The sequence below is a fragment of the Ranitomeya imitator genome, chromosome 5, assembly GCF_032444005.1.
Source record: "Ranitomeya imitator isolate aRanImi1 chromosome 5, aRanImi1.pri, whole genome shotgun sequence".
Lineage (NCBI taxonomy): Eukaryota > Metazoa > Chordata > Amphibia > Anura > Dendrobatidae > Ranitomeya > Ranitomeya imitator.
Window position 1 is genome coordinate 446,418,041 of NC_091286.1, and position 6,940 is coordinate 446,424,980.

Below are 6,940 nucleotides of genomic sequence, written 5' to 3' on the forward strand. Positions count from 1 at the left end.
TAGCTTGTAGCACAACCATAAGATTCTATGTCACATTGAATGTCTGGATAGCTAAAAATCCCCCATTATAAGAACCCTATGACTGTTTGCTGCATTTTTAATTTGTTAAAGAAGAAATGAGGAATCCAGCTCAACGAGGTAGTGAAAAAAACTTCTTTCTTTATTCACTTGAAAATATATTCAGTGGAGGATAAAAACATCAGCAATTACAAAGGATAAAAAGCTGTATCAACGCGTTTCTGGTGACCAAGCACCCTTAATCATGTTTTTATCCTCCACTGAATATATTTTCAAGTGAATAAAGAAAGAAGTTTTTTTCACTATCTCGTTGAGCTGGATTCCTCACTTCTTCTTTGATTTTCTACGCCCTGACACAGTGGTTTCGTGCTCCGAGTCTCCAAGGATGTCGATCATGGTGAGCTGGACTTTGTTCGATTTTTTTAATTTGTTGCAGTATTTCATCCTCTACCCGTTCAGCTATATTATAACACTTGTAGCAAACTCCAATTAGCAGATTTCCATTATTGCCATTCCCATGTACATTTACTTGTAGTGACTCCACACTGCTGTAACTTCCCCCAAACTTCATTGAGCACAGGCTTTAATGTGGATTTTACAAAGATCCACTTAATTCATTATGTTTGCTAGACTTCTTGCATTTGCCAGCAGACATTTAATATTATTAGCACATTTGTTACTCCTACTCAGCACCCTGCTTTTTTTGCATATCCCAGCCCCCCTAAATCCTCATTTACCCCTACTGCCTCCCATTCTCTGTCTACTCTATCCCCTTATTAGAACAACTACTCTCCCTCCCCACAGATCATAGTTTAAAAACTCCTCCATCCGTCTGTCTCTGCATCTGGACACCTCATATCTATGTACTGGCTGGTTCTATACTGTGCCTCCTGATGAACCGTATGGACGGGAAAACGCGTCGAGGCTGAAAGATAAGTTTGAGGCTGAAAGATAAGTTTGGGCTAACCCCCAGCTCTGCTATGTTTGCGTACTTCTTTTGATATCAACTCACACTTTATGTGTGTGTGAAAATGGTGTATATCTAAGGCTGAGAGACAGTTTTGTTCTTTACTGTTCTTTTGATATCAATGCACACTTTGTGTGTTTGTTTAAATATTAATTATTGGAGGCTCACTATATAGCCTATACTTTTCCTATTGGCACCAATGCACACTATTTGCAGATTTTTTTTAAATCGCTGTGAACATTGGAAGTCTTAGAATCTTTGAAGCAAGCTTTGCTGTAATACCTCTTCTGTACATACCTTGTCTACTTGCTGAGGGTTATTTTTGTTTTATATCTATTGGAGCAATTTCAATTTTTTGGATGACAAGAGTGGTACGTTATATCTAAGATAATGAGTTTTTTTTTTCAAAATAGCCTGTTTTTCTTGTTAAGTACTATCCCTTCATTTCTTACCTTTTTGCTTATTGTTTTCCCACCTATAGTATTCCTCAGGATATATCAGGGCTAGTCTGGGACAGCTATCGTGGAGTGGGGGCACCAAAAAATCGTTCTTAGGGTGCCAACCTCCACTGCTAGGTAGGGTCAGCAGGTAAGCATAGGGATATGACAGGTTATCAATAATGACAGGCTATTAACTTATGCTCTATACTATGTGCACTGGGTAAGGTGATTTTTAACAAATTAAAATTAAAAATATTGTTTTTATGGGAATGTATGTTTCACAAAGTAAAAAAAAATGTTCCCCTGGGTCTTTTAGACCTTTTTTATTTTTTCCTCCATCTGTCTTACCATTTTTCCCCAGGCACAGCTGCACCCTCCCCATTGAGGTGCAGCCCGTCCTTACCGTAGAGCCTGTAGCCGACAGAGAAGTCGGCCTAGTTCTCCAGGAATGCAAACCCTTCTTTCCTACATTAGTTTCTAAGCCATTTATTTATCTCCCTAAGCTCCCGCTGCCTATCTAGTGACACTCCTTGGCTAGTGTAGACTATAATGAAATTAAGAATTAAAAGAGTTGTTCCGGATCTTTAACATTGATGGCCTATCCTTAGGATAGGTCATCAACGTCTGACCGGTAGGGGTTCAACACCTAGCACCCCTGCCGATCAGCTGTTTCCGCTGTCGGTGATGGCCAGAATTTATCAGTTATGGAGCTGCACAGCTCCATTGACTGAATAGTGGCCGCAGCCGTTCCTGTCACTGCTGACACCGGGAACAGGATGATCGTCTGGGGTGATGGGTGTCGCACCCCCACCGCTCAGACATGGATGACCTCTCCTAGGGGAAAGGTCACCAATGTTATAATTCTGGATTACCTGTTTAAATCTACACTGCAAATAACCATAAGCTACAGTTTTAGAAAATTGGGACTTAACAAGTATATGAGACTAATAGTAATGTCTCCCATAATAACCAAGCTGATCGATTCTTTAATTGGTTGCCAGGGGACACATCTTCCCTTTTTTTTAATAAGCATTATGTTCCTAGTAGCAGGATTTTAGCTACGCTTGATTCTCTTTTATTGTTGCAGGTCCATGTGAGGACCTGCATTACTTGTTCAATGTGGAGATAGGGTGCCTTCATTTCTCAATCTGTAAAATCACCTGTAATCTAAAAGAAGAATAGAACATTCTTTGCTGCTTCCATTTCCTGGGGCGTTGTTTATTCTGTCATTTTTTTTCTGTGTTGATAGGAACAAAGTGCTTTTTCTCTTCCATCACAAAACATTCTTCTTCTCTGTAGTCATTCCGTATTGTACAATATGTAACATTATCCACCCATGTTCAGTATTTCTCAGTACCCTGTGTACCCATCCTGCTGTGGTCCCTGGCGCTTTAGAGATAGAAATGTGCTTGTATCATGAGAACTTTATCTATCCGATACACCTTTGGTTTGTTTTTCACTAATATTAACAACCTTGCTATTTTTCAATTGAATTCCAAGTTAATGGAATCTTTGTGGAATATTTGCCAGTTTCAATTTCTGCTCTTACTTGGTAATCTTCAGGCAGATAACATCACTTAAGGATCGCAAAGGTGAAATTACATGTGTCTACAGAACAATTGAAATATATAGGAAGAACGGTTTCTCTGAGGTACCTGTTTATTTCTTTTTCAAAGTATTGTAAGTTTTCCCTTGAAGTATCTATGCTTGATGGGATGATTTATATGAGCAATTTGTTTTTCTGTTGTTTTTTAGGACAATGGACTGAAGAATCATAGGTCTTTTTTGCACCTCCGCCAATACTTGAAAACAAAACATTTGTTTTGGCGAATAAATGTCAAAGCTTTGTTGAGGAACAGGCAGAAAGATAAGGGACATCTGGACACGGCAGAAGAGAAGGTGCCGTAAACTGCAGTCTATAACATTCTATAGAAAAGAATATTACTCTCTGTCCTTGGCATTTACAATAGTGCACACTCAGTGGATATGTCATTAAAACTGTCAAGACCTACAGATACAATACTAAAATGTGGTTTAATCATAGGATGAGGGAGGCCATCTATAAGGAATAACCTCCAGGGGCTCCTCAATAGGTAATAACCACTCAAATAAAATCAATAAAAGAAATGCTCAAGGTAAAACAGAAAATCCAGTTTAGCCAAGATTATTGGACACTGTAGAAAGAAAGGAATTGTGAATGTGATCTTTGTCCATAATGGTCAATTAGCCTAGAGTGCATATAGTGCTCTCCCTATTCAAATACCCAGATTTTTCAGATTCATGCTCTTGAGGCTTCTGATGAGGAGCTTTTATTGTTAACAAATTTTCAATGTTCAAATAAACATATAATGATAATATTGTGTGAATTAGTGGATCACCCACATTCAATGAAAGCGGAATCTCCTGTGACTATAATGGCTAAATGATGTATTTGGTTAAACATATCAGTCTCAAAATGAGTCTCAAAATCTGATAGTAGTGTAAGAAATGTCTAAAATAAAATACCGTAAGTACTTTAGAATGAAAAGTATAATAAATATTCTTACAGTATCATATTCCCAAGATAATAGCTAAATGTGAGGAGACATGACTGTCCAGAGAGCTGGGACTTCATGGGCTAGAGCAGTGATCCTGGGATCTCAATGAATTAAAGAGACATTAAAGAGGTTGTGTAATGTCATTAATTCTGGAACACAAAAGAACAATTTCGAGGCTTGTCCATAACATGATTTATATTTCTGGGAACTGTACATCCCTTGAAAAGAATTGTACAATGGGCAGGTAAGTAAGTGAGTAGAGATTAAAGTTAAATGACAGGCTCTTAATCTCGAGCTAGCATAAATGTGCAGGAGGCCCATCTTTACAAGTAATCTTTGGGTACCACCTCTACGCCATTGCCATTCAAATTTATCTCTCTAGCCAAGATGTTACCACAAGGAGAAAAGATACCTCACATTGAAACTCTTATCACCTCCTACCATATCCAACTCAAAAAACATTTCCTAAATCCACTGTTTTTTTAACTTTGAATTAGCATGCCATGCCCTCATCATCTCCTGAATAGACTACTGCAGCATCTTCCTGTTTGGTCTTCCACCTTGCACTCTTGCTCCCATCCAATCCATCCCTAACCCTGATATCAGGATAATCCACCTCTTCTTTCATTACTCTTGTGCCTTTCACATCTGCCAATCCCTCCTCTTGCTTACAATTACATACAGTAGATAATCTAATTGAAAATACTAGTGATGAACTTCAAGGTCTTCCATAACTTGTCCCCTCCATATATCTTTGACCTAATCTCCCACTACCTCCCCACTACTGTCTGATCCTACTCCTAACAAGACGTTTTTCTCTGTTCTCCTCTTGTCTCCTTCTCACATATCTGTCTCCAAGATTTCTCCCATGCTTTGCTATATTCAGAACACACTACCACAGCCCATCAGACTATTCCTGTGCATCTAAGCTTTGAAATGCAACCTAAAAACTCACCTAGTCAAGAATGCCTACACCCTGCAAAATGTCTTCTGCCGTCACACTGCCACATCAGCAGATGTTACAATCACCTGCTTTATCCTTCCTCCCTCCCATGTACACTGTATGCCCTCATGTGCCAAGTCTTCATTTCCATTGTATTTGTCTGTCGTTTAGCAATGTTTAATTGAATTTGTTTGCATCCTGCTATTTATGGCTAAATGGTTGCTATGTAATATAAACCTGTTTTTGCATGTAGAGCGTCCTGGAATTAAAGCTGTTTTAAAATAAAAAGAATAATTCGAATTTAAGATGGAAAGTTTTTATTGGTTAAGCTAAAGATTTGTCTGGATTAATGGTGAGGTCTGAAACTGAGGCAAAACAGGATACAGTTTGTTAGAGGGTGGGCAGAGAAATGTGAGTTTTAGACTGGATGATGAGAATGTGATAGGCAAAAATATTTAATTCTTATGTCATACCAAAGATTTTCTATCCTTATATTTACTATATAATTGTCTAAGGGTCACTTCCATCTTTCTGTCTGTCTGTCTTTCTGTCTGTCTGTAAAGGAAATCCCAAGTCGCTGATTGGTCGCGGCAAAACAGCCACGACCAATCAGCAACGGGCACAGTCCGACGGCAACATGGCCACTTCTTCCTCCCGCAGTCAGTGCCCACTCCGTACTCACCTCCAGTCAGCGCTCACACAGGGTTAATGGCAGCGCTAACGGACAGCGTTATGCCGCGGTGTTACGCACTCCATTAACGCTGCTATTAACCCTGTGTGACCAAGTTTTTACTATTGATGCTGCCTATGCAGCATCAATAGTAAAAAGATCTAATGTTAAAAATAATAAAAAAACAAAAAATTCTTATATACTCACCGTTCGTCGGCCCCTCGGATCCACAACAGACCTTTCCCGCTCCTCGCGACGCTCCGGTGACCGCTCCATGCATTGCGATCTTGCGAGATGATGACGTATCTGTATAATGAAAGAATGGAGGGCACCATCAAGCAAAATAGCAATAGTAAAGGGATCAACCCAAAGTGTGACCTGTAATAGCTTCAACAGGAGCAAGAAAAAGACGTCACACTATATATAATGGGGACCACCCAGCTAATAGTATATAAATCACTTTTTAAATTCTTTATTTTGTCAGCCAAAAAAACACAAAACAGCACACCACACTTTAAAAACATTTAAAAACAAAATAAGACATCAATGCTTCCTAATAAGGAGCCTCCCCCTGGACATATAGTACAATAGGTATCATAGAATATTGCTGCTAGTATAGTTGCTGAAAATACACTATTCAATTTGTAATAAGGTCAAGTATAGTCTTGCCGGCCTATCATAACAATAAAACATTAATAGACAAAGAAATCAACTTTTATATCTGGCCCAGCTCGCAGTACTTAAGGGAAGTATATCTAAGTGAGCATGCACACACCTGCAATATTGGTGAATAGAAGCCTAAGGTTGTACAAACGGTATAATGGTGGTAACAATAACAGGATACAAAAATATCACATATCAACTGTTCATAGTAAGTCCCCCAAATCATCAAAATATACAGTAATAAACTGAAGGTGATCAGCCTCCAGCACTTAAGAGATGTCAATATAACAGATAAAGTATAAAACCCTCAAACTGTTAAACTCAAACATAGAGAGAACATGTATAAATAGTGAGGACAACCCCAAACAATGCAAATTACTCTAAATAGAGATTATGCTCAATGAATATCCCAGAGGTGTATCCGGGCACAGCAAGAGTGTGCAGAGCCCCCTCACAAGCAGGTGCATGCCTGTGTGTGAGGCTGAATAGATGCAGCAAAAATAGAGAAAGAGTCCCCTCAGCTGTGCAGAGCGAGATCTCTCGCGAGACCGCAATGCACTCTTCAGACCGGAGCGTGCGAGGAGCGTCGGTAACCACTTCGATCCGGGGGCCAACGGAAGGTGAGTATATAACTATTTGTTATTTTAATTATTTTTTTTAATAGGGATATGATGCCCACATTGCTATATACTACGTGGGCTG

The 6,940-nt window shown here is 39.2% G+C and overlaps 1 long non-coding RNA gene across 1 annotated transcript; it reads left to right on the top strand.

The window, feature by feature from the left end:
* The first annotated feature begins 246 nt into the window (after nt 1-246).
* On the top strand, nt 247-5,195 carry LOC138638140 (uncharacterized). The gene is made up of 3 exons (XR_011312455.1): nt 247-415; nt 2,989-3,076; nt 3,181-5,195. It is a non-coding gene; the product is annotated as an uncharacterized lncRNA (long non-coding RNA).
* The last annotated feature ends 1,745 nt before the right edge of the window (nt 5,196-6,940 follow it).